The sequence below is a fragment of the Spodoptera frugiperda genome, chromosome 18, assembly GCF_023101765.2.
Source record: "Spodoptera frugiperda isolate SF20-4 chromosome 18, AGI-APGP_CSIRO_Sfru_2.0, whole genome shotgun sequence".
NCBI lineage: Eukaryota > Metazoa > Arthropoda > Insecta > Lepidoptera > Noctuidae > Spodoptera > Spodoptera frugiperda.
Genome location: NC_064229.1, coordinates 7671474 through 7686312, shown reverse-complemented (window position 1 = coordinate 7686312; position 14839 = coordinate 7671474). Strand labels below are relative to the sequence as shown.

At 35.1% G+C, this 14839-nt stretch overlaps 1 protein-coding gene and 1 non-coding gene across 7 annotated transcripts in view; both read right to left on the bottom strand.

Moving 5' to 3' along the window:
* Positions 1-14839, bottom strand: part of LOC118278077 (klarsicht protein) — a 309718-nt gene that overhangs the window by 45897 nt on the left and 248982 nt on the right. The gene's annotated exons all lie outside the window — the stretch shown is intronic.
* On the bottom strand, positions 6272-6411 carry LOC118278337 (U4 spliceosomal RNA). Its single transcript, XR_004783873.1, has one exon. It is a non-coding gene; the product is annotated as a U4 spliceosomal RNA (small nuclear RNA).

Here is a 14839-nt window from a genome sequence, read left to right as displayed (position 1 = left end):
TTTCCAATGAGAGGAGTGAGAGTAGGTTTACCTGCTGTTGTCTGAACAATAATGGTTGCTCTATCATGTTGCAATTACAATTCTGATGTTTGACCCAAAATCTGACGTGTTCTATCTCTATAATTGACAGTTACAAGCGAAAGATTTCTTTGTTTTATTCTTAGTGTTGTGACATTGTGTTCTAGTACAAGTGTATGATATTTAAAAGATTTTTGTTCTTGATTTCGGTTATGTAGTAGATCATTGATTTCATAAGGTTGTAGATTGTCATTGATTTTATGTCAGAGTCCTGCATAATCTACATTAGAACAATCTGCTTTTTTATTGTTTCTTGTATTTATTTATGGATATTACTCATAGTAAAGTTTGACAAATATTTTACTGCTTTGGTTATTAGAAGTTAAATTTGTGTAGTTCCATGAAACCTTTATTAATGCTTACGCACTTTTAAGTCCATTAAAACGTAATTTGAATATCCGATGACCAAGAAATTTTCTTCGAGCGAACATAATTTCTTCCAAAAAAAACTAAAGTAAAGGCGTTACGCAAAAAAGTGCGTAAGTATAATTTTTTTGGACACAAATTATAATTAGTAATCATTGGTTTCAGTGGAACACGTGTTAAAGATAATTTCGGAGCGACAAGATAATTGTAGGCTTTCGTCGGCCATAATGGTTGTAATTACATTAAAAAATTAACAAGGCCACATGTAAAGTTAGTCAAAGTCGGATGTGGAAATGGCTTGAGGCCATGTTTGTTGGGCCCATATTAACAAAACAGTGATGGTGAATCGTACACTAATATTATCAATCATTAATCATTGTACACAAAGAAAAGAATTTGAATAGATAGCTAAAAGGTAAGAAGATCTTAAATAATCTTTCAGATAAAATTCATACGTACCAAAGTCTTTTACACTCATCAATGCTACAAGTGCCTGGTTCATTCACTGCACGTACAGTTTATTTTAATGGATTTCAAATTGTCGTTAGTAGCACATCGTACGATTTGCAATTACTCGTACTAAGGACACCAAACTCGTTAGGAATACAACACACTGCGGCTTTATCTTAATTGATGCAACTTCAAATTCAAATTAAACTACTGGCGTAAATCATTTCCGACTCGAACATCCTATACGGAAACGATACAAACTTAGTTTGCAATACCATTGTACTTTATGTCAAGGCAATAAAATTGCAAATTGATTGTTCTAACTGCACCTCAAGTTTACGTCAAGGTCTGAACAGCGCATGCCGCCGGAGTCATCGTCCGCTACCGACGGATTTAGCCGAACGGTAGACGGAAATAGCCGAATGTGAAGAAATATGCGCTTGTCCGCGTTTCTGCAAATGTTTAAGGTGAGACGGGGTGCGCACGCGCGGTCAATGGCGGACTACACGCGTGTTTAATACAGATCTTTTAAACTAGTTTTACGGTAAATAGGACTTATGTAATACTTCAGGACTTAAACATGTTTATCTGAGATAAGCAAGTTTATAGAAATGCTAGACTTGAAGGAGTAAAGAATATCAGACATAGTATTAATAAGTTGTAGACTGCTTAGTGGGTTACCGGGACTACAGCTCGAAAAGCAGTAGTAGGAACGGGGATAGTTTTTAATCATTAACAGTCTGACACTCTCTACCCTTTTATTTTCTAAAAAAGTATTAAAAATAAGGACCATACTAATGCACAAAGACACTTCCAAGAATAATAGTTCCACACGCAGGCACGTACAATCACACAGTTCACACATGACTGCAAAAAGCAGCTCTGAGACCTTCCACAGGTTATGGGACATTTGCAAGCACCGAAACAATGGTAGAACCTTATGACCTATCACGTTTGACCATAAAGAGACGCTATAAAAGCTTTTAAAGTCTCACTCGATGATACGAACATATCAATGAAAGCAATCTCTGTATGGTCTCAAAGACGATTGATGTTCTGCGCTACGATGCGACTTTTCTAGACTTTTTTAACTGGCTTAAAAAAAAGATCTATGTGCGCGATTTTTTCGCGTTTGGCTGAAATTTTTGAAGTTTGGCTGAATTGGTTTTCAGCAATTTTTAGAAGATTTGAAGTATATTAAGCGATATAAAAATGGATGTTAACACTTTAATATTTGAGGAGGTTACTTTATTTTTTGAGTATTTGCAAATCAACAAGAAAGAAAAGGCAACATCGAGCTTTTTTAGCTTTATGCCGTTTTATAATATTATTTTCTTATAAAAGGTATTGAGACAAAAGCAAGTAAATTGGGTTTTAAATTATCCACTATTAACTACGACACTACTGTGAGACAATATCAATATGAAAGATTACACAAACATATTTACTGAGACACGTAGATCTACTTCCAAAGCCCAACTGAGTACATGGGAATAAAAAGCATGTCATAAATAACTTGTGAAATATCAGTAACTCCAGCACGCTTACACTTTAGGCTAAAACGAAGCGTGATTTTATCTATTTTAATAAACACAATGAACTCTTTCGTTCAAAACCTTGACTTATTTGTTAATAATAGACAAAATAGTCATTGTTCGATCGTAGCACGTGCATTTGTAGTCGGCGATAGGACAACCGACAGTCAAGGCCTCCAGAATTCCTAGCTAATTGTCTTTTAAGCGTATCGACATTCACGACTGAGTCAGAATTATACACTGCTAATTCTCAAAGCTAGTTTTTGAGGCTCCCAAATTCAGTATTGTTTCGTCTGGTTATGAAGGTCTAATTCGAGTATCACCTTTTGTGCTGTTATTTGGGGAAACAAGGCCGGTGCTAAGTTTAGTCGGATTCCAAAGTGAACCGATTTAGATATTGAAAGGGATAGCTGTATAAGGTAGGACTAAAAGTTTGCAATGTTGGAGAATAAACAATGAAAGTTATTAGGTATTTTGGTAGTTTATCATTCGCTAATCTTCCCAATCCATGCTTCTGAACGAATGAGCTGGCTCGACCGGAATGATACTAAAGCCTTACAGAAAACCATCGTGAAACAACACTTGCGTTGTGTTTCCATTCCCAATCTTCCCAATCTCCACTTCCCCAACAACCCTTAAATTTCTAACCCCCAAAGGGGCTGACCATCAGGTGATCCGTCTGCTTGAAAAAAGATACTTCTATTCATTCCAAACCTAAAATATGTATCCACATATCACAGTACATCCTAGTCTTTAACATTTCAAACCTAAAACACCTTAGAAGTCTTAACCCAAGTACCGCCACACCTCCAAGCCGGTACAATATCCGAGTCCAATCACTCGCAATTATTGTAGCTATTTATCTTCAACTTTGAGGTGCCGCAGTTACAGTCGTCCGCAGAGAAATCAATCTAAAAGGTGCCGTTATAATATGGGTTATGTCAACGCAAAAGGGACGAACGGACGTACAACCGGATTGTAGTACGTAATTTTCCCACTACACCTAGGATATTCGCAATTTACTGTTAATCAGGGTTGGCTTGTAAGAACCGGTGAGGGCTCGCGCTTTGAAGGGCTTTGAAGTTAATGTGTAGTGTGTAGACATGGACTGTGTTTTGCATTGATGATGTAAACCTGACAAGTAACTAAACTTTAAACCTGACTGTAAGTGCAGATGATACTGAAATGCATAATTTACTATAGTTAGTAAGAAGAAGGCTGCATTCGTGTTCTAATAAGTCGTTCTTAAGTATAATCCTACTAATATTATAAAAGCAAAACTTTCTATGCGTATTACTGCTTCAAGTCAAAATGGCTGAAGGGATCGGTATGAAATTTGGAATAGAAGTAGATTATCGTTTGGAATATCACATAGGCTACCATCCCACAGACGAAGCCGTTTGGAGAACCTAGTTAATGATAAAACAATTTCAAAATAAGATGCGACAGATGATATAACAAGTAATAATAAAGTAGACAATTGAAATCTAACAATTATTGTAGAAATACGTAACACAATATTTAATTACAAGCGTTAAGTAACTCATATCTATCTGCAATATCTAATAGGGTGTTCCTAATTAGATGGACAGAATAATAGTCTGTTATAGTTCAGAACCTGTCCTGACAACCCTGATTATAATCCAGAAGTAGACATATTAGATTGAATAGACAGATATGTTACACTAATCCTTTGTGGAATAAGTAGCAAGAGACTGGTCAGTAATAGTGCAGTGACCAAATAGAACTCATAGTTTTATACTAGAAATAGGGATCTTAAATAGTTTTTGATAGTCAGAATGGTAATGACATGTTATAAAGTATTATTGTATGGGAAACGGGATGAAGGGTTAGATTGTCATTGAATAAAATTAACATAGTGTTCGGTTTACGTATGCAGGGGATAAAATATGAAAATAAAGTAACCTTTAAAAGATGAGTAAACAAGTGAACGTGGTCAAAGAATAAGTTTTATTTAACAATAAGTCACTTATGCCCGAATACTCAAACGCTACTCAATTTTAAGACGCTCTCAAATGTAGTACTGTCACTATCAATTCTTTATAAAATGACAGAGATAGTACGATATTTAAGTACTTAAAATTGAGTAGCGTTTGAGTATTTAGACATTAGAATATCATTGTGAAAAATAGATGACATGTTTGGCGTCTCGTGACTTTGACTTAACCACGCGTCCCTCTCTCTCGACCCATCATCTGTCATCACCTTCGTAAAATAAAGACAGCCTCAAACGACTTCCACTCAACACTTTGTCGTTTTTAGGACAAAGTCATTATGTTTGGTGTAATCAAGAGAACAATAAGACGCGAACGATTGCACAATGCGAATATTTCTCTCTACGCTCATTGCATCTATTCTATACCATTTTTTTAACACTTTCCGCAAACGGTAATTTTGTTATTATGTAATTTTTGTCACTTTCATACAATATTGGAGAGCAGTAGCAACGCCGTGTCGTGTTTCGCGGAATGCTGCTCATGAATATGAGCCTCTAGCATGGCTTGAAACTAGTCGAGTTTCTCGTCAAACAGTTACGTTAATAAGCCGATGATATAATAATTAACATTGGAGAGGCGATATTGTTTTGAACTAATTGCAGCTTAAAATATTGATGATGATTGTGTAGATTTTAGCACATTAAGCTATCCTTGCTAAAACTTTTAATATAATAATGAACTTCATTATCTGGTAATAACGTTGAAAATTTACTGAGGAAGGATAATTTATCGTTTGTGTAACTAAAAAAACAAATTAGGAATTTAGACAAAGACAATACAAAAAGCACTAAATACTGAATAGTTCCTAATTCCTAATTGCATTAAGAACAAAAACTAGGTTTTAATTGCTTAGTGTACCAACTACCGACAAACTTGTGTTCAAGGTTTAAACTTTACCCTTAGTACGAGTTTGCTTTACGTTGAACGAAAACGAAACAAGAGCGCGTTCGGCGCTATGATTGGCTGATGTGAATGAACCAACTATATTTCATACTTCATATTGTTTTGTTTGTTTTTCCATTTATTATGCCCCACATTGTTTTTCTTTTATTTGTTGATATATTGCAATTTTTTTGATGTTCTTACAGTTTATTTCAGTATTTTTTCGTACTGTTTATAGTAGTTTGTTAAGAATGAACCAACCAATCAGAGCGCCGAACGCGCTCTCGATTCGATATCGTTAAACGTAAGACAAATTCGTACAAATGAACACAGAAAATTCCGTTACTCTTTATACAGCAACTGTAATCATTTGAGTCACAAACTCACAAACATAGATTGTCAAACAGCGGCCATCTTCCCACAGCCTTGTAATTGGCGCGAATTAGCTCAGATTCACATAATGCCGCCATTACTAGCAGAATGTTGCCAGTGTAATTAAATAAATGGTCGTCGTCTCTTCGCAAAGGTACACTTCACAAAACGGCACATGAAGCTAACCTAATCTGTTAAATGTGTGTACTAGATTTTCAACTCAATTTCAAGAACTGTAAAGTTGACAATTGAATGTAGATTTATTGTAGTTTGATCTGCTAGTGTGTCTGTACATAAAACATGAGCTGTATGCTCCATAGAAAGATTGAACTACGATTATAAAGCAATGACATTATTAGTCTGGCTCCAAGGAAGTTATTAGGAACTAGTTGCGATAATAACAATCTATTACATGGATTGAAGATAAAAATAGTGGACTTAATGAATAGGATTACTATCATAAAAAAAACATCAGTAAACATTGCAATCATACAGAAACAACCAACAGCAAAATAGTAGTTCCCAAGTCTTGGATATAGATGGCGCTGAACGCTTTTAATAAATTCTTAGGCCAGTTACGGCCATTCAAAAATTGCCATAGCGGACGGTATTTCACGTCCACACGGCGGGGTATTGGTAAAGTTTTCAACTAGCAATAATCGCACCTCGGATTAACCTCATTGGTTACGATATTGCCTCTGCGCAAAGTTAACTTTCTGGAAGTTCGCTCCCGACCCAACCAAATCGCGGTAACGAAACCATAGCGCGATCTATCTCGATCCCAACGCCATCTATCGAGCTATGGGGTAGTTTTTTTTTACGCATCTCGAAGTTCCGTCGTAAACAGAGGGGAACTTTTACTAGGTCGTTTTAAATTATTTTTTACTAAGTCTTGTTAATAAATTAATAAATAAAACGAAAACCATAGAAGTACAGCGGATATCGAAGTTCAATTAACGAGTAATGATTTTTAATTACATGGTAGAACAAATTGGCTAAGAGGTCTCTATGAGATTGGGGACAATTTCACGCTAGAGCGACATCGTTGGAACAAAAACAGAACTACAGAAGTGCACGGGAAAGTTTTTACAATGGATTTAGAAATTAAAACTAAAGTGATGCAACAATAGAGTAATTAAGGAACTCCAAATGAAAATGTAAACATCATGTAACATTTAATAAAAACACGTTTTTATTTCGCTATAAAGTTTTACTATGTGAATTCGGTTGCTTTGTAGTTCCTTATCCGAGTTTTTCTTTGCTTTTCTTAATTAAAAACTGCAGCTATTATAACATTTTATTCTACAAATTGTTGTTTCCGCTCTTTAATAAAATAAAAACAGACGAACTCAAGAACAATCCACTGCAGACTTACACACCAACAAACTAGATACAGATTGCACGGTTTGCTCGGTGGCTGGGTTCGATTCCCGCACGGAACAACTCTTTGTGTGATCCACAAATTGTTGTTTCGGGTCTGGGTGTCATTTATATGTGAAATTGTAAGTTTGTAAACGCACCAACGACATAGGAGAAAATCCTAGAGCACTAGCAAAGTTTTTATAAAAAAAACCAAACACTATCATCAAAATCGCAATCAAATTCGTTCCAAACAGAAACAGAAACAACGACATTAACATTATGAAACATAAAAACAACATAGAACTTATTACGTAAAAGGTGAGAAAGAAAGTCTAAATCATACGAATGTCCGATGGACAGCCATTGCGAATTGCAAAACAGTCGTTTCGAGGGAACACCATAGCGAATTAAAATGGAACCACCATTTAAGAGGTCATAGTGACGTAAGAGAACACTATCGAGTATCGATAACAAGTACCTACGTTAGGAAAAGTAAACGAACCGTGAATGATCGCCGTGAAATTAGCTATCTCAGATTGATGTAATGGGGACGATGTGATAGGCAAAAATTGGTGTGCAGAACACTCAAATGTTACTCAATTTTGAGTTGCTGTTTAGTGGTGTTTTAGATACTTTAGTGGTGCTGTATCTATTAATTGAGTTTATAAGGTTTATATTATTCCGTTAGTAAGCAGGGAACGCAGATCTACGCGAGACACAATGTGTTTTCTATTGTGTCTCATATACCGACATACAAGTGGTAAACGTGTCTTTTGTGTCCAATTAGGCACGAGAATCTACAAACAAATTAATTCAACCAAATTCTACGGCTTTTTATTATTTTCTTCTGTTAGTTCATGAATAGATGAAACTGATTTCAGTGTATGAAATAAAAACTACAGTGTTATAATTTGCAATGTTATACACATTGGCTGTCGAAATTATAAGCAAACCGCAGTATGCTGGTGCCTTACGAAATATAATGACTCATCAAAATAATGGCTTTGAGAAACTGAGATGTCCTCGAGAAAATAGCAAGAAGACTGCTCAAGAATTAAAATACAATTATAGGAGTACATTAGGCTTAGAAAATTACCACTAGAATTATGTAGATGCACAAGAATAATTTAATTAAAAAAGAAGTAAGAATGATACATTTGTAGTCAGAATTGACCATATTGAAAGACTGACAGGTTAGGTAGGTAGATGCGATACACATGCAGACTTGAAAAATTATACTCAAAAAAGGTATTTTAACCTATCTGTAGATGGAATGCCAGATCTAAAAGAGCAGTATAAGGCAGCTAATACTGACGACACATAAACATACCACAATGTCATTAACGAAAATCCATTACATATTCAACAGTTCTAGTTTTTCCTCAATTTCCATAAACAAACAATGCAACTTGTAACCGATTCATTGACCCAACACACCTCCAAGTCATTCAGTATTAACTTGTTACCACTAATCTCTATTCATAGATTACCATATTACACAATATGCTATGGGAGTGCTAATACGACAATTTACATATTCAAATTAGTTTGTGAATCATTTGTGAATGAATGACGATAGGTTTAGAATTTTGCGATAGGTTTAGAGGGCTTAGTACGAGTTTGCTTTACGTTTAAAGACGAGGCCGCGTTCGGCGATGTGAATGGCCGACTTCTATAAACCAACCAATCACAGCGTCGAACGCGCATTCGATTAGATCTCGTTTAACGTAAAGCCGTCTCGAACCAAGGCCCCTGTTATTAATTCTGTGAATATCGTGATCAGAATGTAACGCCAAAGTTTAGGGACTTTATGGTTTTTGAAGAATCTCTTAATAGTAGCTACTAATATGAACAAATTTTGGATTCTTGTCAAAGTCAAAGTCAAAATCATTTATTTCAAATAGACCAGGAAGGCACTTTTGAACGTCAAAGCAAATATAATAATATTAATAACGTCTGTCTGTCGGTCAGTCCTCTAGTGAAGCTATTTGCTCGTTCCAAAGTGTAGATTCCTATGGAGAAGAACGAGCAAGAAACTCCATAGGTTACTCTTTTTCAATCAGATTTACAATACAATTCTTGGTTACATTGTTTCGATTACTTCAACTATGTGAGAACAATGTAAAACTAATATACAGTCCAAGCGACAGAAAAAGAAAATAACCTAGAGGACAATAAAAAATAATGCAGTCCGGAGCTGACCAGTCCCAGTTGACAGCGCCCGTTCACGAACATGACACGTACACCAGCACCGCCCAACTCAACCATGTTGCAGGGAATCGAGCGATCCAATGCCCGTGCCACCGCCAATGAGACATTTGAGTGAGCATGACAACTCCAAGCTGACATAAATGCATTCTACTAGTCTAATTTGATTTCAGTTAATTACAGGGCTCTCACATTTACAATAATTGTATAACGTACAGAACACATCGAAATAACATGGTTATATTACTACATTTTTTTCGTTCTCCTGTGGAGCCGGACCAGCTTGCCTCCAAGTCTTGATAGTCATAATTATCTAGCAAATGGCTCCATTACTTCAATCCCATAAAATTGGTGAAAGCCTCACAAAATTATCTTGAAAGCAAAACTTCTTTCAAAATCGTCTCGAATTTAGATCATATTAATTAACAACCTATCTCAACTAGGGTCAAGGACCTATTTCAGTTGCGCTTGTGACTCTAACACAAACGATGCAGGAGATAGTTGCAATGAATCATTTCGGATGCATAATTTTAGGCACCTTTGATATGCGTTTCATCTTTGTTTATGTCCACCATCCGGTGCAAGCACACGCACACCGTGTTATGAACCGAGGCATTACAAGTTACATTACAGTTCATATTCATGTAGGAAAACCATAACATTTTTGGTGATTCTGGTTTAGTTAGTGTATGTTTGAAAATAGTGTTATGGATGTTAAATGTAACTGATTCGATATTGGTCCATTTTTCAATGTGATTTTCTAGATGTGTTATTTTTATTTTTTTAAACCACGACGGTGGCAGAATACTTACTCATGGTAAGTGGTTATGGTGGCCTATGAACGCTTATGTTATGTTATGGTATCTGACAATCTGCTACCAACAATCATTCTAAACATTATTATTACAATCACTTACTTTATTTATATGCTGCTTTATTTACTTATACAAATTAAAGCAACTCCGTTTCAAAGTAGCTTATTCAGCCTATCCCAACGAAGCAGTTTATAGTTGCAATTATGTACTTACAGTATAAAAGCCTTATTAATACGTGCCAATAAACTAATTACGACAAAGTTCCAGCTGTACTTATACTGCTTTATCACTTGAGACCGTTGCACAATGCACAGCTGCGCGTGCGCCGATTCGACCCTATACATCGTACGCGCACATTTCACAATCAACCACTGGATCAAGTCTAATAGCACTTTGTTTACACATTATGGCGGGAAATTGTGGGGTATAAATTCGTTAAGAGGTAAACGTAATGCTAATGCTAAACACAATTTGAATGTGTAAATAAATAAAACTGTTTATATATACGAATGTTATTGAAAGAGATGGAGTAGATACTAGCAATAATGATGTTTTTAATCGTAAACAGGTATTTTCAGAAGGGCAAATAAAATTGAAAACAAATTTATTAGACAAACAAAGAACTATTAAATGAAATGACAATAAAAGGATAAAACCCAAACGATTATCTTTTATTTATAACAACAAATAAAAATGGCTGATGTAGGTAATTAAAAAGGATACCAAACCTAACACCGTAACTTCGAAGTAATAATAAAATTAATAGCGTTTTTAATTAATAATAATAATAATAATTCTTGTTTTTTATTAATGTTGGTGTTTATTCTGTTGACGTGGCTTAATAGTAATAAATAAATAAATAAATTTAATCATCCATAAAGATCACTATAAAACTACACAATACTGCTACTACTATAACTGACTGCAATAAAAAAATCTGATCGTATACTGCGCCTAAGCATTTTTTTAAGGGGGGAAAATCATCCAATTTCTTCTCTCGCTATAGGCGAGGCAAGAGGGAGTGTCAGACTCTTACTGACTAAAAACCACCCCGTTCCTACTCCTGCTTTTCTAGCCAGAGCCTCGGTAAACCCGTTAGGTAGTCCGCAGCTCCGGATCAGGCGTCATCCTGCACCTGCGCCTAAGCATAGCACTACAATATAGTTGTGCTACAGTATTGAGTATTGCATCGCGTATATGCGCGTGGTCGATCATTACTATGATTTGCGGCGCCGCGGTCATTGTGGTATCATTGGCTCAACAAACTTACTCTTTCATTTCACATTCTCTTATATTGTACATTTTCTAGTACATTTAAGTTGTCAGAGAAAGGCTTAAGAAGTTTGTTATCTGCATCAGTATAATTGTCTGCATTCGTCATTACGATATCGCTTTCTTGATTAAATATCTTTATCTGTTGTTGTGTATACAGCTGTTGGTCAAATTGTGTCCAAGTAATGCAAATACGCCTACTTTTTGAACGAGTATTTTACTTGCCACCTCAATTTTGGTGACGTAAAAGTGAAATCGACGATAATGAAAAAAATACACATGCTAAATTATATGTGTGTACTTTATCGTTATTGATATGCATCAAATTTTTATTGGTAATGAAAATAATGAAGTAAATGTAACTATAGGAACCATTGCTTCACGTTAATTGCACATTTCAATTCGTAGAAAGATAAAACGTATAGCAAATTAAGAAATGTGTACGAAACGGGACAATACCGCAACGTCAGTCATGAGTTATACGCATCAAGTGCAACGGACGAAGCCAATCAGATAAAGTTTATAACTCCACTGTCGTTAAACATTACACTCATAATGTAAACAGCAGAACACACGTCATGGTCGTCGTCATCATTGATTCTTCCTTAATTGAAATTATTTGCAAAGGAAATTCACTATACTAAGATTTTGGAAATTTCTTGCTTAGTGTCGTGACCTAGAAAGCCATCATATCTATCGGTACAAGTCATTATATGTAGATTTACGATTACATAATCTCAATTAGCTAAATTGACATCATATTTATTTAAAACATCTCAGCGTATCTTGACTGTAGTTTTCAAATACTTCTACAGATTCAAAAGCATATTTGCTTCTTACTTACGTAATGACAAAATATTTACCATCCGCTATCAAAGTAGAGTCAATAGACAACCAAACCTCAATCCTTACATAATAGTAGCTGGACAGGCTTCCAATATTTACCTGCAACAAAAGAATAGGAACCATTAGACTTTCTATACAAAATGCTGAAGTGGAAACAGTACGACCTCTTCATCTAAGTTCAAGAACCCGTGGACACTTGAATACAGTTCAAGTACGTTTGTAATTGAATTACTACTAAAGCCGCTCTGTTTGGTTGTGACATTAACAGCTTTGGAATAAAACAAGAAATGTATAGGGAAGTATTTGTTTGGAACGCTAAATTGTTGCACAATGGCGTCCGGTGCATTGGAATTTTACGTTTAAACAATAAGGTATGGAGCGAACAGTAATGTATGCTTCTGCAATGAATTGTGTTGTTACTGTTTGTTTGTTTGATGTTTAAATAATCAAACAGCTATTAAGATTTTTCTTTGTTTAAATATTTTTTTTCCGGACAATGAAAATTACTTTTAGTAACGCAATTGTTCTTCTATGCTTCATCTTTGAGAGTTATGTTACTAAGTTCAGTTATTATTTCTACTGGTTCTGGCCAATTAATCATTCTCATAAAAGATTTAAATTACACACAAGGTAAAACAATAAATACCACACATCGTCCTTGCTTTCAAATAAATTATATCGACCATTCAGAGTCAGTAGCTCCAAATTACCTTAAATTACATACCTATTCTTTCCACGTAGAACAAAATTGGTATTTACATGCGATACGTAATGGTACAATCGATCATGTGTCTAATAATGAATTTGATTACGCGTGAAATTTATTTGATGATGAATTAAACGAAAGTCTATCCATCACGCCACCCGATCAAGTGTAAGTGCTGAAATATAAAGCACAATCTAGCCGCCATATTATACAACCGGCAATTATGCTTTGCGGTTGCTGACATCGGCGACTCAAGTGATGGGTGAAAAAATTGCTTGCAAAGTAGAAAATTGCGTACAAGAGGGAAAATTAACATAATGCCTACATGTAATTATTATTAATCAGCATTAAACCCGCCATTATATGATTGAACATTAAAAAAATATTAATTATGATTGATGTTCAATGCATTTTCAGGCTATTTATCGTTTTTGTAGTTCAGGGTCGGGACAGGGTCAGCACTTAAATCTTAATTAGATATAGCAGGATGTCAGTTAATTAGGCTTAGGTTCTCCATAAATTCTGACTGGGGAAGTGTCTGATAATAATGACTACTACAGGCAATGTGTGGCTTGTTTGTCGTAATGAAATAATAGTTAAAAAAAGGAAAACATATCGCGATCTATAAGCTTATAAGTTACAGCCAAAAACTGAATTTAAAAAAGTAGACCAATTCAAATTAGAAACCTCAAACTAGTTCATACCATAACAATTAAAGGTCCAGGAAGCAACAGATTTGATTAAAAACTGAAGATGTATTACATAAATAACGAAGAACCTTCACACAATAATAACACAAGAGGAAACGGCAATTTGCGTATGACTGACAGACAGACAGACAAAGCACTCGTACTAATTGTTCCTACGTAACACCAGTCTGAACCAGATAATAATAACGTAATTGAACATTTGAAGCTCGGACCTTGAATTACTCAAGAACAAAGAAACATGAGTAACACAATAATGCTTAACATTGTAAAATTTGTACTATCGCTCAGTAATTGCAAAAGAGTTAATGCAGTTACAAATATCGAAATGGACGCTAAAGGTGTAAGATATAACAGTTTTAAGGGTCTTGCAAAATGATACATAGTATAGTATCATATAGCTAATACAAATATTATTTTATTGTAACTGTCGTGAGACATACTAAATTAATTATTATGTTATCGGCTTACTCACGTACGATAAGGACTAGTTTCAAGCCATGTCAAAGGCTCATATTCATGAGCAGCATTCCGCGACAATCGCCGCGTCGTGTGTCGCGGAATGCTGCTCATGAATATGAGTTCATGATTAATTTAATACAAATATGTATAATGTTACACGTTTATTGTTAACATAAGTAACAAAAAGGGAGCAGGAGTTATTTATTCTACAAGGTGAGTCAATTAACTACAAAATGCTAGTAATAATTTGCCTATAGTAAAGAACTTAAGACTTGTTTTTGAGTGCATATTGATAAAAGTAAAAACATAGATATGAAAGACAATGACATCAAAACATTACCAATGTAAGAAAAAGAAAACAACACACACATGAAATTAGAGTCAACATGACAAAGAAAGAAGACAGTGAGCTTGAATCAAAAATAAAGTTTACTATAACGATACTATCAAAACAATCACAGCCCACAACACATTCCATAGTAAAACCAAAACGGTGCATAGCAACGCCTTATAAATATGAAATAAATAGGTGCCAAAGATGACATGAACATTGAACAGGTTGTTCAACTCGTATGAAAATAAAATTAAATCCTATCATCATCCTCCCACATTATATGACTGTGGTATTACGATACGTAGTGCGTCCCACGTGCTCAACCTCAAATATTCACTCCTTATGGTAATCTACAAGGTTCGAGATATGGTTGTGTATTTTTGATGTAGGTCGCGACGCAGACGCAGACGGTGTCTTTTGTAATGC